The following is an 18,296-nucleotide window of genomic DNA, read 5'->3' on the forward strand; positions in this document are numbered from 1 at the left end:
GAAGCCCACCAGGTTCCCCCGTCCCTGGGATTCTCCAGGCAAGAACACTGGAGTGGGTTGCCATTTCCTTCTCCAATGTGTGAAAGTGAAAAGTGAAAGTGAAGTCGCTCAGTCGTGTCCGACCCTTAGCGACCCCACGGACTGCAGCCAACCAGGCTCCTCCGTCCATGGGATTTTCTAGGCAAGAGTACTGGAGTGGCTTGCCACTGCCTTCTCCGGCCTAGAGTTTAAGCTATCACAAGTCCCAGCTTTCAGGCTTCAGGGTTTATTGGAGTTTGAACCCTCATGAGACCTGAGTTGGTAGCTTGTCAATTTTATTTTGGGTCATGTCATCTGCCAACATCCAATTCCATGAAATCCAGTCCAGTTCAATACTCAGCCTTAGGCTAGACTGTGCCCCAGGGCTGGGGTTTCTCAGCAGCAAGCACGGTGGCCAGTTTCTTCTTTCAACCTAAAGATGAGAAGGTGAATCATCATCTGACTTAGGATGGAAGGAAGACTTTTTTCTCTAAATATTCTTGCCGGCTTCCCTGGGGGCTCAGTGGTAAAGAATCCACCTGCCAATGCAGAAGACACAGTTTCAAGCCCTGATACCGGAAGATCCCACATGCAGAGCAGCTAAGCTCTGCACCACAACTACTGAAGCCCGAGCACCTAGAGCCTGTGCTCCATGACAAGAGAAGCCCCCGTAATGAAACGCCCTCGCGCCGCAGCTGGAGAGCAGCTCCCACTCGCTGCAACTAGAGAAAAGCCTGAGCAGCAATGAAGACCCAGCACAGCCAAAAATAAGTAAATAAAATTAAAAAAAAAAAAATATTCTTGGAATGTTACCCCTGCCTGCCCTCAGGTCACTTAGCAATGGGAGGCTTCAGAGGCACCAGCCATTGAGGGCTGTTCACTCCTAGGCCTTTCCCAGTTATCTCCATTCCAACTGCTGAGCTTGCAGGCTTTCTGTTCTTCTTCTGTTAACACGCGTGTGTGCCAACATGCGTGTTAGAAACAGGTGAGGCAGACATCGAGGCTGCAGTTCATAGCATGGGCATGATTAGCAGACCCTGGATAGTCACCTGCTATAGGGAAAAAAGAATCTCCCTCAACAGAGCTCCATATTTGCCCCACATTTTTGCTGATCTTTAGCAGAATGGAACAGAACTGAACTCACCTTGTACCACCTTCTAAAGACAGCTAGAAGTAACAGGCAGACTGATAGCCCGGACATTCCGCTACCAAGTTTCCTAAAGTTTCAACCTTGATGAACACAAGTTCTGGGCCTCATGAGACCATTGAAAATAATTGAACTGATCTGTTACCACATAGCAAGACCTGCTGGTGTCCTCTCCCAGGACAGGGATTCCTCACTGTCCTTCATTGTGCTTCAAGTCATATAGTTTCAATATTCAACATCCTGTGACAGACCATAATGGAAAAGAATATGAAAAAGAATGTATATATACAACTGAGTTACCTTGCTGTGCAGAAGAAATTAACACCACAATGTAAATCAGCTATCTTTCTGTAACATTTTTGAAAGAGATACCTAGTTTCTTTGAAAAGCTGTTTCTTTCAACACCCTCCTTCTGATACCAAAGTCTGTTTTAACTGGGATTTATTGTTTGATTGTTTCAAATAACAGAACCCAACTCAAGAGAGTTTGTACCAGATGAACGATTGTCCTTCCAAAATCCATGCCCACTGCAACCTTGAAATATGACCTTAACTGGAAATAGGTTTTTGCAGATCTAATGAGTCAAGATGAGGTTGTGCTGGATGAGGGTGTCTTTATAAGAAGAGGGAAATTCAGACAAAGACACAGAGGCGTGGGGAGAATGCCCTTTGGAAACGGGCAGAGATTCGGTTGATAAACATTAGAGAGAGGCATGGAGGAGATTCCCCCTCAGAACCTCTGGAGGGAACCCACCCTGCCAACACCTCTGTTTCAAAGTTCTAACCTCCAGAACTGTGAACGAATAAATTTCTGTTGTTTTGAACCATCCAGATTGCTGTGATTTGTCACATTAACTCTAGGAAGTGGGTCCAGATTTTAAGCAGTGTGTGAAAGGCAGGCTTAAGGGTGTAGGGGGTTTTCAGAAGAACCCAAGGGCAAGGACGCATCGGGACCTCAAAAAGATGAGAGCTGAAAAGTTGCCCAAATCTTCACTCTCGTTTGTGATCCTCACTTCCTCTCCATGCACCTGCTTTAGGGGTCGTCTCGTCTCTCAATCCCTCTTGCTCAGCAGGCTCTCTGATTTCTTTAGTCTTTTTTTTTTTTTGCACTTTTTTTCTGACCATGCTGCCTAGCACATGGGATCTTAGTTCCCCAACCAGGAATTGAACTTGAGTCTGCTGCATTGGAAGTGTGGAGTCTTTTTAAAATATATTTATTTTATTTTGGCTGTGTCAGATTGTGCCATCAGGGCTTCTCTCTAGTTGTGGCATGTGGGCTCAGTAGTTGAGCAGTGCTCAGGCTTAGTTACCCTGCAGCATGTGGAATCTTAGTTACCCGAACAGGAATCGAACCCAGGTACCCTGCATTGGAAGGTGGAGTCCTGACCACTGGACCTCCAGGGAAGTCCCTTCTTTAGTCCTTTTGATGGCCAGAAGAGGTTCTACAGCTCCCCAGCTTACATGTCACAGCACCCAAGCTCCAGGGACCTGAAGAAACATTTTTCCCCTGGTTCTAATACATATTCCCATCAAGATCACTGCTTGGCAAACGTGGCACCAGGTGACCACTCTTGGCCCCATCAACTCAGGCAGCTCAAAGACAAGCACATCTGACCGAGATGACAGTGTAGCCACAGGCATGCACTGGAGGGAGTGTGTCTCGAGAAAGGAGTTGAACACAGTACCCAACCCCCTCAAAGGCGCTGTGCTTTCACCAACTGATGCCTTTCTCATTTGGAATTCCCATTGGCTGAGGACCTGCTATCCACTGACAGACCTCCCGAATGCCACCTGCATTCCCAGAGGAGTCCTTCTCCGGGCTTCTCATCCCTGTTACAGGGTCACTCTGTTCTTGATTTGCAGATGCTTGACCATCTTGACCAAGACACTTGATACTTGACACTTGGCTGCAGTACACTGTGACTGGAGCCCAGGCAGGATGGAAAGATGACTCGTGTAATGTATTGATGTAAAGAGGGGTTGGAGAGATTGGCTCTAACTTGGGGAATGGAAATCAAGTTTTACATTTTTTGCATTTTTATTACACGTTTGGCAAAGTGTGACTAGAAAATGAAATGGAAAGAAAAACATCTGTCACCTTCCTCCCACGCAGCTTTCACTATTCTAAGCCATCTCCTACTACACACGTGTGCGTGTAGGGTGCTTAAGTAGTGGGGCCCAGCACAGAGCCAATTCTGCATGGAGCCCTTGTCTCTTGATGACGGGATCACTTCCTGTGATGCTACAGGTCTTCACAATCCCTATTTTCAATGGCTGCATGCTATTCCATTCGGTGGATGTACCATGCCTTCCTTTGGACAGTTCTGGCCAGGGGAAGACCCTCCACGATGCAAGGTGACACATCTTCTTCCCATTTTTGGTTTATGGGCCAACTTACTGCTGCAGCTTGTCCAACAGACCCCTCACCCTCCTTGTAACCTGACCTCTGAGTCATAGGAAGGCTGCCATCTATTGGTGAAGCTGTTGATCTAGGCACATGGGGTCCGCTAACCCTCACCTGCCAACTGGGTGACCTTGGCCAGTTACCCAAGGCACTGCCTCAGTTTCTTCCTTCATAAAATGGGGAATAAAAACACCTAATACACATGGTTACTAAAGGTTAAGACAGGATAATGCACAAAAACGGTGCAAGCTGACTGCTCAACAATATTCCTGCCTTTTTTCATGTTTATGTAGCTCAGACCCTCACCTGGGATGAGATGGTTGGATGGCATCACCGATTCAGTGGACATGAGCTTGAGCAAACTCCAGGAGACAGTGAAGGACAGGGAAGCCTGGCGTGCTGCAGCCCATGGGGTCGCAAAGAGTCAAACACAACTTAGCAACTGAACAACAATAGACCCTCACCTTAAGGCCACTTTTGCTAATTATCACTTTACTGGGGGGGTGGGTATGGAGGAGCCTGGTAGGCTGCAGTCCGTGGGGTCGCTAAGGGTCAGACATGACTGAGCGACTTCACTTTCACTTTTCACTTTCACACATTGGAGAAGGAAATGGCAACCCACTCCAGTGTTCTTGCCTGGAGAATCCCAGGGACAGGGGAGCCTGGTGGGCTTCCGTCTATGGGGTCACACAGAGTTGGACACGACTGAAGTGACTTAGCAGCAGCAGCAGCAGCAATGCTCCAGAGAAGGAATGGGTGTGTATCAGTTTCCTGTGGCTGCTGTAGCAAATTGCCACATGCCGTGTGACTTAAAACAACAGAAATCTGTCCTCTCACAGTTCAGGGGGCCAGAAATTCAAAATCAAGGTGTCAGCAGGGCTTCCTCCTCCATAGACTCTAGGGGAGATTCCTGCCTGGCCTCTTCAGCACCTAGAAGCTACAGGAGGTCCTTGGCCGGTGGCCACATTCTTTCAGTCTCTGCCTGTCTTCATATGCCCCTCTCTCGTTCCTGTCTCTGTGTCCTCCTAGTCTGTCTTGAATTTTCCTCTTTCTCTCTTTAAAAAAATTATTTATTTATTGGGCTGCACTGAGTCTTGGTCGCAGCTCTCAGATATCTAGTTGGGGCATGTGAACACTTAGTTGTGGCATGTGGGATCTAGTTCCCTGACCAGGGATTGAACCCAGACCCCCTGCAGTGGGAGCTCACAGTCTTAGCCACTGGATCACGGAGAAGTCCCTGTCTTTCTCTTGCTGATGCTTTATCTGTCTGTGGCAGGGAGAGTAACCAGCGGTATGCCTTCTCATTGAGGTTGTAAAGGTTTCACATGAGGGTGCTCCTCAGAATGGGCACTTTTAAAGATAGACAGCTATCTAGAGGGGCCTTTTCTAGGTAGACAGGTGCTTTTAGAGCAGGGGTAAGATGTGTGCTGGGTTATGGGGTGGGAAACAACGATCAGCTCCATTTAGCACTACCTCTTCTGCACTGTATTTGCAAAGTGTTGACTGGCTCCAGGCCACTTTCACTGAAGCATGTCTTTTTAGTCTCACAAGCTCTCTGAAGTTGGCCTCACAAATTTTTATTATCATTTTACAGAGGAAGGGACAGACTGGAAGATGTGGGAGCAGAACTGGATCTCAGGCTTCCCAGAAGAGAAGGTTCAAAAATATCCATCCTCCCAACCCCAGCAGATCTCCAGGGCCAGAGAATAAAAGCCTTGCCTTTGAACTTTCTGCACTTCTACCCCTCTCTTTCTGTGGCTCTGCTTCACCTCCCAAACCACTGTGTGCCAGGTTGTTTTTTGTTTTTTTTGGCTGTGCCTCACAGCATGTGGGATCTTAGTTTCCCAACTAGGGCTTGAACTTGTACCTCCTGCATTGGAAATGTCTTAACCACTGGACAACAAGGGAAGTCCCTGTATGCCAAGCTTTTAACACAATGCCTCTGGTTGCACATCCTTCATGATCTCAAGTGATTCAGTTTGGCCCTTCTCCATATCCCCCCAACATCATTCTAGTAATTTTTCTTTAAATAAAATCTTAATTTTAGAATAGTGTCAGATTTATGGAGAAGTTGCAAAGATAGTATAGGGTGTTCTCACACACCCCATACTGGTTTCTCTGTTGCTAACATCTTACAGTGTCGTTGTTCAGCTGCTAAGTTGTGTCTGACTCTTTGTAACCCCTTGGACTCCAGCACACCAGGCTTCCCTGTCCTTCACTGTCTCCTGGAGTTTTTTCAAACTCATGTCCATTGAGTTGGTGATGCCATCCAACCACCTCATCCTCTGCTATCCCTTTTTCCTCCTGTCCTCAGTCTTTTCAATCATCAGAGTCTTTCCCAATGAGTCAAGATTTTTAATCAGGTGGCCAAAGTACTGGAACTTCAGCTTCAACATCAGTTCTTCCAACGAATACTCAGGACTGATTTCCTTTAGGATGGACTGGTTTGATCTCCTTGCAGTCCAGGGGACTCTCAGGAGTCTTCTCCAACACCACAGTACAAAAGCATTAATTCTTCAGCACTCAGCCTTCTTTGTAGTCCAACTTTCAACATCTTACATTACTACAGTATATTTGCAAGAGTACATAATTATTAACTACAGTTCACACTTCATCCAGACTACCTTAGTTTTTACCTAATGTCCTTTTTCTCTTCCAAGATCTCATCCAGAACATCACATGACATTTCGTTATCGGGTCACCTTAGGCTGCTCTTGGCTGGGACAGTTTCTCCGATTTTCTGTCTTGGATAATCTTGATGGTTTTGAAGAGGACTGGCCAGGTACTCTTTAGACTGTTTCCTTATTTGGGTTTGCATGGTTGGTTTTATTTAATGTGTGTGTGTGTGTTTCCCTTGTGACTAGACTGGTATTTATCAGCTCTTCGTAGGAAGACCACAGAACAAAGTGTCGTTCTCACCACATCCCACCAAGTGTGCCTGCTGTCAACAGACCACTGGCGATGGGGACCCTGGTCAACGGCCGAGGTGGTGGCTGCCAGGCGTGTCCATTGGGAAGTCCCTCTTTGTCCCCCTTCCACTGTGTCCTCTTTGGAGGAAGCCAGCAAGCCTACACTGAGGGGGTGATAACTTAAGCTCCTCCTCCATGAGGGCAGGTGAAGTTTCTTCCTAAATTATCTCATCCATGCATAAGATTGGTCTAGTCTCCCTTGTTTATTTATTTATTCAATCATTTATTTATATCAGTTTGGACTCACAGATATTTATTTTATACCTTGAGTTTGTTTTCTTGGTCATTCACTTAAAAATAATTTATTACGTTAAATATAATGACAACTCTTATGATAGTAAAGATGAATAAAAATTATCTCTGGGGACTTCCCTGGTGGTCTAGGGGCTAATTCTCCATGCTCCCAATGCAGGGGACCTGGGTTGGATCCCTGGCCAGTGAACTAGATCCCAGATACCACAACTAAGACCCAGTATAGCAAAACAAACAAATTTTTTTTATAAAAAGATATCTGCCTTCAAAAAATTTAAATTCTCAATCTTTCCTGCTTATTGTGATTCATTTTGAAATTAATTTTCTAATTTCTCTTCCCAGATTTATTTTTGTAGATGTATTCATTTGTTTCTTAGAAGTTTATGGCCATATCAACAGCATGGGAGATATGAATTAAACTTTTAAGGTGGCAGCCCTCCAGGAAAATGATTGTCACCCTGCAGGAGAGTTCCCTGAGCGCTATGGTCTCATGACTGATTATTAACATCCTATAATATGTCTGTAGAGGAAAAGTTGTGTACAGATTTTGTACCTTTGGCTCTAATCCAATACTACTTTATTTGGTTGCTCAAACTGTCCCCTGATTGGCCACTGGAAACCTGTTCAGTTCACTGTCATGTCCCACGGACTGGCCCCATCACTGAGATGTTTCGTTTTATTGTTTTGTGGTGGTCTTTTCTTTCCAGCACTGTAAGACGTTCCAGGCTCGTCTTGTCTATTTCCTGGCCCCATCAAAGAATCAGCCATTTCTCCAAAGAGCCTTGGTTCCTTTTATCAAGGACTGCGGGATTAGAGACCCAGATCTGGGTGCTGGGTGTGTGCTCATTGCTTCCTGGGGGTTAAAGTTTCTACAACTTAAGAGCTGGCAGATCAAGAAAGTGTATAAGCACATATTGTAGACTTTTAAACATGTAAATCACAGTCCACTCCTCCCAGCCCAGCTCCTCTGCTTCTCATCACTCTTTCAGCCAAAGCCAAAATCCCCCGCTGCCCCTCCCAGATCCCCTGCTTTGCTGTTCGCACCCACCCCACCTCCAGCCTCCCTGGCCTCCTTCCTGGTCTTCCAGCATGCTGTGGCTCCTTCTGGCCGTTCCCTCTGCTGGGAATGCTCTTCCTTCAGACAGTTTCCCTGGTGGCTCAGCCATTAAAGAATCACCTTCCAGTGCAGGAGACACAGGAGACCTGCATTCTATCCCTGGATCGGGAAGATCCCCTGGCAGAGGGCATGGCAACCCACTCCAGTATTCTTGCCTGGAAAATCCCAAGGACAGAGGAGCCTGGTGGGCTTCAGTCCATGGGGTTGCACAGAGTCGGACACAACTGAGCACAGACTGAGCAGAGCTCTTCCCTCACCTCATTCAGATCTCCCCTCTGCTGGAAGGTCCTGACCTCCAGTATCTCCTCCCCAACCCCTCTCCCCTCCTAACCCGCTGAATATTTCTTTGCAGCATTTACTACTTCAGGACACTGTATCCTATTTTCATTCTTCATAGTTTCTCTTCTCACTGGCATGTAAGCCCCAGAAGGGCGGGTCTCTGGCTCATACAGTGCTGTCTCCCAAAGCCCAGAACTTGCCAAATGAATCAGTGTTGCAAAACTTGGGTCACCCTCAGTGTATGGAGAATCAGGCTTGAATCTAGCCTCATGACCCCAAACCCTGTTGTTCCCCACCATCCCCTTTCCACATTTCCCCCAGACCTTGGAATAGGAAAGGCTGGTGGCTCAGATGGTAAAGAATCTGTCTGCAATGCAGGAGACACAGGAGACTCGGGTTCCATCCCTGGGTCAGGAAGATCCCCTGGAGAAGGGAGTGACAACCCACTCCAGTATTCTTGACTGGGAAATCCCATGCATAAAGGAACCTGGAGGGCTACAGTCCATTGAAGTCAACGGGGTTGCAAAGAGTCGGACACTACTGAGCAATTAACCCTTAGAGGATTTTTTTAAAGTCACCTGCTGTTTCTGGGACTTCCTTGGTGGTCCAGTGGTTAGGAATCTGCCTTGCAACGCAGGGGATACAGGTTCAATCCGTGGTTGGGGAACTAAGATCCCACATGCCACAGAGAAGCTAAGCCTGAGCACCACAGCTGAAGAGTCCTGTATGCCACCAGGAAAACTCCTGCATGGTGCATCAAAGATGCTGCATGCTGCGACTAAGACCCAATGCAGCTAAATAAAGAAATAAAGTCAACTGCTGTTTCTGAAATATTGACTGTGCCAGGGCAGAACCACCCACTCAGGGAACCCTCCCCAGCGCAGGGTCAGGAGGTACCGAATTGACTACACCAAAGTTGCATGGCTGGGATTTGAACCCAGGCAGCCTGGGTTTTGAGCGTATTTTACAAAAAAAAAGATAATTTGATTTTTGTTTGGAAATCCCATCCAGGTGGGCACAAAAACTCATTCTCCATCATTTAAGCCTTGGCCCCACAGGTTCACCCAGGCCACCTCTGAGTTTTTTTACCTGGGTTTTTCTGGCTTCCCTGATAGCTCAGTTGGTAAAGAATCCATCTGCAGTGCAGGAGACCCTGGTTCAATTTCTGGGTCAGGAAGATCTGCTGGAGAAGGGATAGGCTACCCACGCCAGTATTCTTGGGCTTCTCTTGTGGCTCAGCTGGTAAAGAATCTGCCTGCAATGTGAGAGACCTGGGTTCGATCCCTGGGTTAGGAAGATCCCCTGAAGAAGGGAAAGGCTACCCACTCCAGTATTCTAGCCTAGAGAATTTCATGGACTATACAGTCCACGGGGTCGCAAAGAGTCAGACACGACTAAGTGACTTTCACTTCAGTTTCTGGACCCTCCAGTCTTTGACCTCAGATAAAGCTGTTTTTCAGTCGCTAAGTCATGTCCAACTCTTTGCAGCCCCATGAACTGCAGCACACCAGGCTTCCCTATCGTTCACTATCTCCCTGAGTTTACCCAAACTCATGTTCATTGTGTTGGTGATGCCATCCAACCACCTCATCTTCTGTGGCCCCCTTCTCCTCCTGCCCTCAATCTTTCCCAGCATCAGGGTCTTTTCCAATGAGTCAGCTCTTCGCATCATGTGACCAAAGTACTGGAACTTCAGCTTCAGCATCAGTCCTTCCAATGAATGTTCAGGGTTAATTTCCTTTAGGATCAACTAGTTTGATCACTTTGCAGTCCAAGGGACTCTCAAGAGACAACGAAGGCACCAGGCATGTAGTCGGGCTATGTGGAGCGACTGAAGGGCAGGTCCCTGCTAGTCAGAGCGTGACAAAATGTGGTGCATTGGAGCAGGGAATGGCAAACCATTTCAGTATTCTTACCTTAAGAACCCCATGAACACGATGAGATGAAGTGCAAGGGCACAAACCATCCACCTTTGGGGGTGACCTCTGTGTCATTCCTCGGACAGCAGTCACAGCCTGGAGCCCAGACTTCTCTTCTTCCCACCTGACTGCCTCCCTGCACTGGCTGGAGTCTGTGTCCTCAAAAATCAGGCTGCAGGGACTTCCCTGGTGGTCCACTGGCTAAGACTTGTTGTTCCCAAGGTAGGGGGCCTGGGTTCAATCCCGGGGCCTAATCCTAACCCTAGATCCCACATGCTTCAACTAAGACCAAGCACAGCCAAATAAATAAATATATTTTTAAAGAAGTCAGACTTTCCAGGAATCAAGCCTGACCTCGGCCTAGTTCTCCACTCATTTGTGGCGCCCTTGTATCAGTACCACCATTATGTTGTTGTCTGCAGAAAGTGGCCGCTTTCCAGTTATGTTAACTGGGAACCGCAGTGAGAATACATCTTACATCTTGACTTAATGTACGCTCACACACACCAATCAATGAGACACGAAGCCTCAGGCAGGGATATCACTCTTTCTATGTGGAATATAATCAGATAGATTGTATTTATTGATTTATTTTTGATTGCGCTGGGTCTTCCTTACTGCTTGGGCTTTTCTCTAGTTGCGGCGAGCAGGGCCTACTCTCTAGTTGCCGTGCATGGGCTTCTCATTGTGGTGGCTTCTCTTGTTGCGGAGCACAGGCTCTAGGGCGCGAGGGCCTCAGTTGTTGCAGCACGTGGGCTCAGTAGTTGTGGCTTCAGGAAGCACAGGCTCAGTAGTTGTGGCTCACGGGCTTAGTTGCTCCAAGGCTGGCATGTGGGACCTTCCTGGATGAGGGATTGAACCCGTGTCTCCTGCATCAGTAGGCAGATTCTTCACCACTGAGCCACCAGGGAAGCCCTATTCTGTTTCATTTCGACCTGCTGAATGGATTCCCAGTACCCTACCACATTAGTATGTCACAACCTGTGGTTTCTGCTTTTAAAAAATACTGCCCTAGAGCAGAAACAAAGAAATAGAGGAAAACTATAGAATGGGAAAGACTAGAGATCTCTTCAAGAAAATTAGAGATATCAAGGGAACATTTCATCCAAAGATGGGCTCAATAAAGGACCGAAACGGTATGGACCTAACAGAAGCAGAAGATATTAAGAAGAGGCGGCAAGAATACACAGAAGAACTGTACAAAAAAGATCTTCATGACCCAGATAATCACGATGGTGTGATCACTCACACTCACCTAGAGCCGGACATCCTGGAGTGTGAAGTCAGGTGGGCCTTAAGACACATCTCTATGAACAAAGCTAATGGAGGTGATGGAATTCCAGTTGAGCTATTTTAAATCCTGAAAGATGATGCTGTGAAAGTGCTGCACTCAATATGTCAGCAAATTTGGAAAACTCAGCAGTGGCCACAGAACTGGAAAAGCTCAGTTCTCATTACAATCCCAAAGAAAGGCAATGCCAAAGAATGCTCAAACTACCACACAATTGCACTCATTTCACATGCTAGTAAAGTCATGCTCAAAATTCTCCAAGCCAGGCTTCAGCAATACATGAACCATGAACTTCCAGGTGTTCAAGCTGGTTTCGGAAAAGTCAGAGGAACCAGAGATCAAATTGCCAACATCCGCTGGATCATCAAAAAAGCAAGAGAGTTCAAAAAAAACATCTATTTCTGCTTTATTGACTATGCCAAAGCCTTTGATTGTGTGGATCACAATAAACTATGGAAAATTCTGAAAGAAATGGGAATACCAGACCACCTGACCTGCCTCTTGAGAAACCTATATGCAGGTCGGGAAGCAACAGTTAGAACTGGACATGGAACAACAGACTGGTTCCAAATAGGAAAAGGAGTACATCAAGGCTGTATATTGTCACCCTGCTTGTTTAACTTATATGCAGAGTACATCATGAAAAACGCTGGGCTGAAGGAAGCACAGGCTGGAATCAAGATTGCTGGGAGAAATATCAATAACCTCAGATATGCAGATGACACCATTCTTATGGCAGAAAGTGAAGAAGAACTCAGGAGCCTCTTGATGAAAGTGAAAGAGGAGAGTGAAAAAGTTGGCTTAAAGATCAAAATTCAGAAACCTAAGATCATGGCATCTGGTCCCATCACTTCATGGCAAATAGATGGAGAAACAGTAGAAACAGTGGCTGACTTTATTTCTCTGAGCTCCAAAATCACTGCGGATGCTGATTGAAGCCATGAAATTAAAAGATGCTTGCTCCTTGGAAGGAAAGTTATGACCAACCTAGATAATATATTAAAAAGCAGAGACATTACTTTGCCAAAAAAGGTCCTTCTAGTCAAGGCTATGGTTTTTCCAGTGGTCATGTATGGATGTGAGAGTTGGACTATAAAGAAAGCTGAGCACCGAAGAATTGACACTTTTGAACTGTGGTATTGGAGAAGACTCTTGAGAGTCCCCTGGACTGCAAGGAGATCCAAACAGTCCATCCTAAAGGAGATCAGTCCTGGGTGTTCATTGGAGGGACTGATATTGAAGCTGAAACTCCAATCCTTCGGCCACCTGATGCGGAGAGCTGATTCGTTTGAAAAGACCCTGATGCTGGGAAAGATTGAGGGCAGGAGGAGAAGGGGACGACAGAGGATGAGATGGTTGGATGGCATCACCGACACAATCGACATGGGTTTGGTTGGACTCTGGGAGTTGGTGATGGACAGGGAAGTCTGGCATGCTGTGGTTCGTGGGCACATGAACATGGGCACAAAGAGTCGGGCATGACTGAGCTACTGAACTGAACTGAACTGGGAGCAGAAACATCCAGTCCCACAAAGAGCAAAGATTCTGTTCTGGAATAACTCAATAACTAACATTTTCTCAGGGTTCACTCTGTCGGGTACTCATAGCATTTTATGTGTATTAACCTAACAACAGTTCTCAATGTTGGAAGCCATTATCAGCGTCCTTATTTTTCAGATGAGGAAATGGAGTTACAGAGAGGTTAAGCCACTCATCTGAGGTCACACAGCTCCACAGGGTCAGTGCCAGGCACTTTGGCTGCAGGGAAGGTACTCTTAATTGTGAATCTTCACCACGCTTTCCTTCACCACACCCAGCCAAATGGGCAAGGGTTTGAGTTGGATAATTTTGCTCTGCCTGGAAAGAAAGGCCTTGCAGCAAAGTGGGCTTTGTGCCAGGACAGGTCATGGAGGTGAGTGTCTGGACCCCCTCGTGGAGGCGCTGAGGAAGTGGGCTCCTCACTTGTGCCCCTGCAATTAGGTGTTCAACTTGGCTCTGGCTGCCCTGAGTTAACCCTGCTTGTGGGCATGTGTGGGTGGCGGTGGTAAGCGCTCAAGGTTGAACAGAGCAAAGATGCTCACTGCATCTGTGAGAAACCACGGAGGCTGGATGGCTGCTGCAGGGGAAGTTCTGCAGGAAGAGGGTAGCAGGCGCAGAAGGAAACAGGTCTGGAGCGCGCTCTTCTGAGTGCTCCCCGGGGGGCCTCCCATCCATGCTCTCCACTGATTGACTCCCCCTCAATACCTGAGATCTCCCTTCCCTTCCATAAAATGGGGCCAGAGGATTTCCCAGTCAGGAGGTCACGTGAGTAACACATGTTGCCTTCCGTAAGGCCCAGGTGCCACTTTTCTTCTAGGACTGCTATAAATAAATGCTCCACCATAGCTGGTCCATTTCACTTACGATTCAAAAGGAACTTGAAGTAGCTTCCTCCAAAACACACATGACAACAGTTAAAAATAAAGTGAGAAAGAGATCAGAAGCTGTAGAGAGGAAGGCAGAAGTCTGCTGGGTGCTTGAGGCTATGTACTTGATGCTACAGTTAGCCTGAGCTTCCTGGCGCCCCAGGCAAAAGAGGAGGGATAAGTCCTTTAGTCTGCTTTCTAAAATGAAGTGCACTGGGTTACAGGAAAGTGAAACTTGGTCTCAGACTGGAACATAAGTCGTGTGGCATGGGCAAAGAATCGAGGATCTGAAAGCAGACAGTGAGTGTGTGGCCCCTCAAAATGATTCAACCTTCCTGAGTCTCAGTTTTCTTATCTGTTAGGTGGGCATGATAAGATTTTTCTTGGGAGGCTGTTGTTGAGATCAGAGATAACAATGTGTGAAGTGCATCTGAACACTTGCCAAGCCTCTCGTCTTACTATTACAAAGCATGATTTGACTGGTTGTCAGCAAAAATGGCAACCCACTCCAGTGTTCTTGCCTGGAGAATCCCAGGGACGGGGGAGCCTGGTGGGCTTCCGTCTATGGGGTCACACAGAGTCGGACACGACTGAAGTGACTTAGCAGCAGCAGCAGCAAATACATAGGGCTTTCCTGAGGGCAGTTCAAGTAATAAAGAATCTGCCTGCAATGCAGGAGAAGTAAGAGACGTAGATTTGGTCCCTGATTGGGGAAGATTCCCTGGAGAAGGGCATGGCAACCCACTCCTGTATTCTTGCCATGAAGAATCCCAAGGACAGAGAAGCCTGGTGGGCTACAGTCCATGGGGTCACAAAGAGTCAGACATGACTGAAGTGACTTAGCACGCATGCACAGAAAATACATATTCAACGAAGAGTTCTTTTGGATGATGCAAAACCTTCCTTACCTGACTGTTTCTTACAACCAACTCTGGAGATTATCGAGTGGTGTTTAAATTGCACACAGGCAAAATCGGGGTTGGGACAGGTGTTTGGAAACATCAGAACCTGCCATCAGATTTTTCTCTCTGAAATGTCCATTTCTCTTCTGGTTTTTGACAGCCCTGGAGTGGTTCTGGCCTGGTGTAGGAGTGAGGTTGTGAGCCTCAGATGTTTCATTGGGAAGGACGTATATTCCTGGGAACAGACCCAGCATTCTCACCTATAGGGACCGGTGGTCTCTCCTGGCTCCTTCACAAGTATCCAGCTGAGAGACCAGAGCCTGCAGCCCAAATGTTAGAAAACAGGGATGACTTAGTAACCCAGTCGTCTTGCCCAAATTCTCTCCCATTTCCTGGCTGGACACAGAACTGCCTGTCCTTCCAATGTTGTAGCCAGTGCTGAGCCCAAGTCAGCCCTGGGGGTGGCCAGGGGATCTCTCGGGTAGAAGGAATGCCTCTCCAAGCCTCAGAGTCTTCTTCTGTTCAAGGAAAGCAAACAGGTGCTTTCTTTCCCAGGCTGGGTTGGGGAGAAGTCACTGGACGAAGAAATTGACTGACTCATCACCCATCACATGCTAGAAGGATCTGAAGCCCTGTAGTAATCTTGGGGGACACTGACCCATGCTTTTGACCCATCCAAGCCACAGGCCACTGCTTTCCCTCCAGGACTGAGCACCGTGGGACTCTGATCCAAGTCCCGCCCCACTTACCCACCCTCCTGCCCAGTTCCCTGCACTTGGCCTTGGGCACCCCCACCCCCCCTACCCCCCCCACCCCACCCCGCCCCAGGTGCCTCCAGCTTTCCTCCCTCCAGTGCAAAAATCCTTTAGTGTGTGCATGTGGAAGGTGTGGAGCTTTTATGAGCTCTTAGGACCTTGATTTGATTGTTTTCTGTAATAAATTAAAAACTGTCGACTTAAAAAAATAGTCCCAACATAAAATTCAAGAATTTTGTTTTATTTGGTGGGAATTTTTAAGACGTCAAGCCTGGAGACAGCATCCCAAGTAACCCTGAGAGAACGGTTACTGATAAAGTAGTGGTGGGGGGGGGGCGGAGGAGTGAGATTATATAGACGTTTGCAATAAGGGGCAAGTAGTCTGAACATCAAAAGATTATTATTAATTATGAAAAACCAGATATCTCAAGTTAAGGAATTTAGCACTTTTCTGTGTACGAAAAGATGCAAGAGCCTGGGCTCGCTGAGATTATTCCTTTCATATGCATCTCAGCGAGCGGAGCCAGATTCCTGCGTTTTTTCACACACCCGCGCCCCGCCACCAAGACCCCCAGCACCTCAGCGCTGGTCTACGGAAGCTTCATCCTTCTTCCTGGGCGCCCTCCGGGCTCAGATATTCACATTTGGAGGGCCGGAATCGCTGATGGCTGTGACATCTTTGTGTGTTGACACGGCAGGAAACACTCCATTTCTGGATACAGATATAAACTTGTTTTGAAGAAGGGTAAGGTGTAGTAGCTTCCAGACGCACCTGAGCTGACGCCCCTCCAGTCCGAGACGGAGCAGGTCAGGCGAGGCAGGCGGAGGGTTAGAAGAAGCGGCAGGGGGACCTGCTGTTTTTCCTGTTGCAAGTAAAAAGGAAACAAAGTGGGAAGTGGAGTGTGCGGGCTGTCAGCAGGCGGGGCGCCCCCACCGCGCCCCGCCTCCCTCCCTCGAGGCTCACTCGCGCCCAGCGCCGGAGCTCGCAGCGGCTGCCAGCTGCGCCCGGACGGGTAAGCGCTCACCTCCGGCTGCGTCTGGGAGATGGGGGAAAGGACCGGGACCAGGACTTCGGGGGACTTAGGGGTACCCCGAAAAGACGGGGGACCGGCTTGGGGACGTCTCCCGGCACGAAGAGCCGGTGCACCCCGGTCCTGTGCACCCGCCCACGTCTAGCGAGCCGGGCGAGGGGGCGCCCCCCGGAACTTGGGCCAAGCCCGTGCGCGGGGTCGGGGCGGCCCCCGGAGCGTCCGCCGAGAGAGGGGTGCACACAGCTCCAATGCGCGGGGATTGCATGCCCCGCGGAGCGAGATCCGGGAGCTCCCGGGCCGGAGGCGGGGTACGGGGTGCGCTCCCGCGGCGAGACAGCCTCGTATGCACCAGCCGAGCTCTGGAGAGGATAGCTCTTAGCCGCGTGCGCCCTGCCCCGGGGGCTGACGAGCGGGACCCGGGGCGCCCGGGCTATGCCTCGGGGTGCAGGCTACACTCCCTACGGCGGCGCCGCCTCTCCCCACCCCCGCCCCCAGCTCCCGTCGAGCCGTGGGGAGAGGGGTGCACACACCTCCCCTGCGCCCTGGCCCGGCGCGCCCTCCCCAGCCTGGGAGAGCGGGACCCGTGGCTGAAGAGAGGCCAGGGAAGGCGTTGCGGGGCGCGTGGACTCGCGGCGGGTCCCTCCCGCCGGGCCGCTCACCTCGTGTTTACTGCAGCGGCGCGGCGAGACCTGCCCCCGGATCTGCGGCTGGGTCCGGGTTACGGCGGCAAAACCGCCTTCAGCTTTGCATTTCCGGACTCTTTTTTTTTTTTTCTTTCTTTCTTCTTTTTCATACTCTTACCCGTAATTCAGCCTGAATGAGGCTGCTGCTGCTGCTTTTTTTTTTTAATCGCGTTTCCTGTTTTTATTTAGGGTCCGTCCTGTGCACCCCTTCTCTGAGATCGAGGAGAGAGGAACCGGGGGAACTTTTGAGGGGCTGGGACGTGGGGGCGGGGGCACTGCTTTGCAGTCTGAGCCCTGAGCCCTGCTCTGATGGGGAGATGGAGAGCCGGGGGAGCACTGATAGGCGGCGCTTCGGGAGGGGAAACGAGTGGGGATGAGATTTCCGGGGTCGGAGTGGGGGGCGCCGTGGGGCAGCCTGTGCCGGCGGCCCACGTACCAGGTTTAAGCGCAGCACCCTTGGGATCTGCCCAGTTTGCATATGGAGCGCTCTGGAGCCGTCGGATGATTGGGCAGCTTTCATTTCGTTCAAGTGTCCCCAGGAAGGAGGGCGCTGTGGGTCTCGAACCCCAACAGACCATCAAGTGGGGCTTCTTTCCCCCGGGGCTCCTGCAGAAACCCCAACAGACGCCACCCCCGGAAATGTCCTGCACACATGGTCACGCGTGTGTGAGGTGTGTGCCCTGGGGCAGGGAGCGGCTTCCTTTCCCAGGAATCTCCCCGGGAAAGGTTCACTGCTCCAGAGGGACTTTGAAACCGAGAACGAATCCCACTGCTCACTTCCAGAGGGTCTGCACACCCACCGCTGGCGTGCCTGAGTGCCTCAGTGTTCTTCTCAAGTGAACGGTGCCATAGGGTTTTTTACACGTATCTTCAGTTAACCTTAGGCTCTGAATGAGGGCTCCGTTTGCACTGGAGGCAACCAAGGCTCAGCACAGTGAAAACTTGCTGACCCACACGTTTACAGTTAGCTGATCCAGAATCCTGGTTCCCTTAGACGCCAAAGCATGTAGTCATCTGATAGTGTTGCTGTTTGCTGATGAAGAAGAATGTATGTCGCCTAACAGTTTGCTTGGTGTTCGGACCTGGGACGTGGGGTGTCCTTTCAGAGCCATAGAGTCTAAGGTA

General features: G+C 49.0%; 1 protein-coding gene and 1 long non-coding RNA gene across 5 annotated transcripts in view; one reads left to right on the forward strand and one right to left on the reverse strand.

Annotated features, from left to right (window-relative positions):
• Window positions 1–16,003: 16,003 nt before the first annotated feature.
• LOC148775150 (uncharacterized) lies at window positions 16,004–17,286 on the reverse strand. The gene is made up of 2 exons (XR_016039624.1): window positions 17,148–17,286; window positions 16,004–16,320 (listed from the first exon to the last, which is right to left on the reverse strand). It is a non-coding gene; the product is annotated as an uncharacterized LOC148775150 (long non-coding RNA).
• The window catches only part of PIK3CD (phosphatidylinositol-4,5-bisphosphate 3-kinase catalytic subunit delta), a 62,484-nt gene continuing 60,500 nt past the window's right edge, over window positions 16,313–18,296 (forward strand). For 2 of the 4 annotated variants that reach the window (XM_088845434.1, XM_088845435.1), the window contains exon 1: window positions 16,316–16,470. The gene's annotated coding sequence lies outside the window, so the exon portion shown is untranslated. Of the gene's footprint in view, window positions 16,471–18,296 lie in introns of all 4 variants that reach the window. The other 2 variants (XM_088845433.1, XM_055419512.2) reach the window with 2 other exon arrangements.

Source organism: Moschus berezovskii, chromosome 17 (genome assembly GCF_049115385.1).
Source record: "Moschus berezovskii isolate FMDL1 chromosome 17, NW_MosBer_1.0, whole genome shotgun sequence".
In the NCBI taxonomy this organism is placed as follows: Eukaryota; Metazoa; Chordata; class Mammalia; order Artiodactyla; family Moschidae; genus Moschus; species Moschus berezovskii.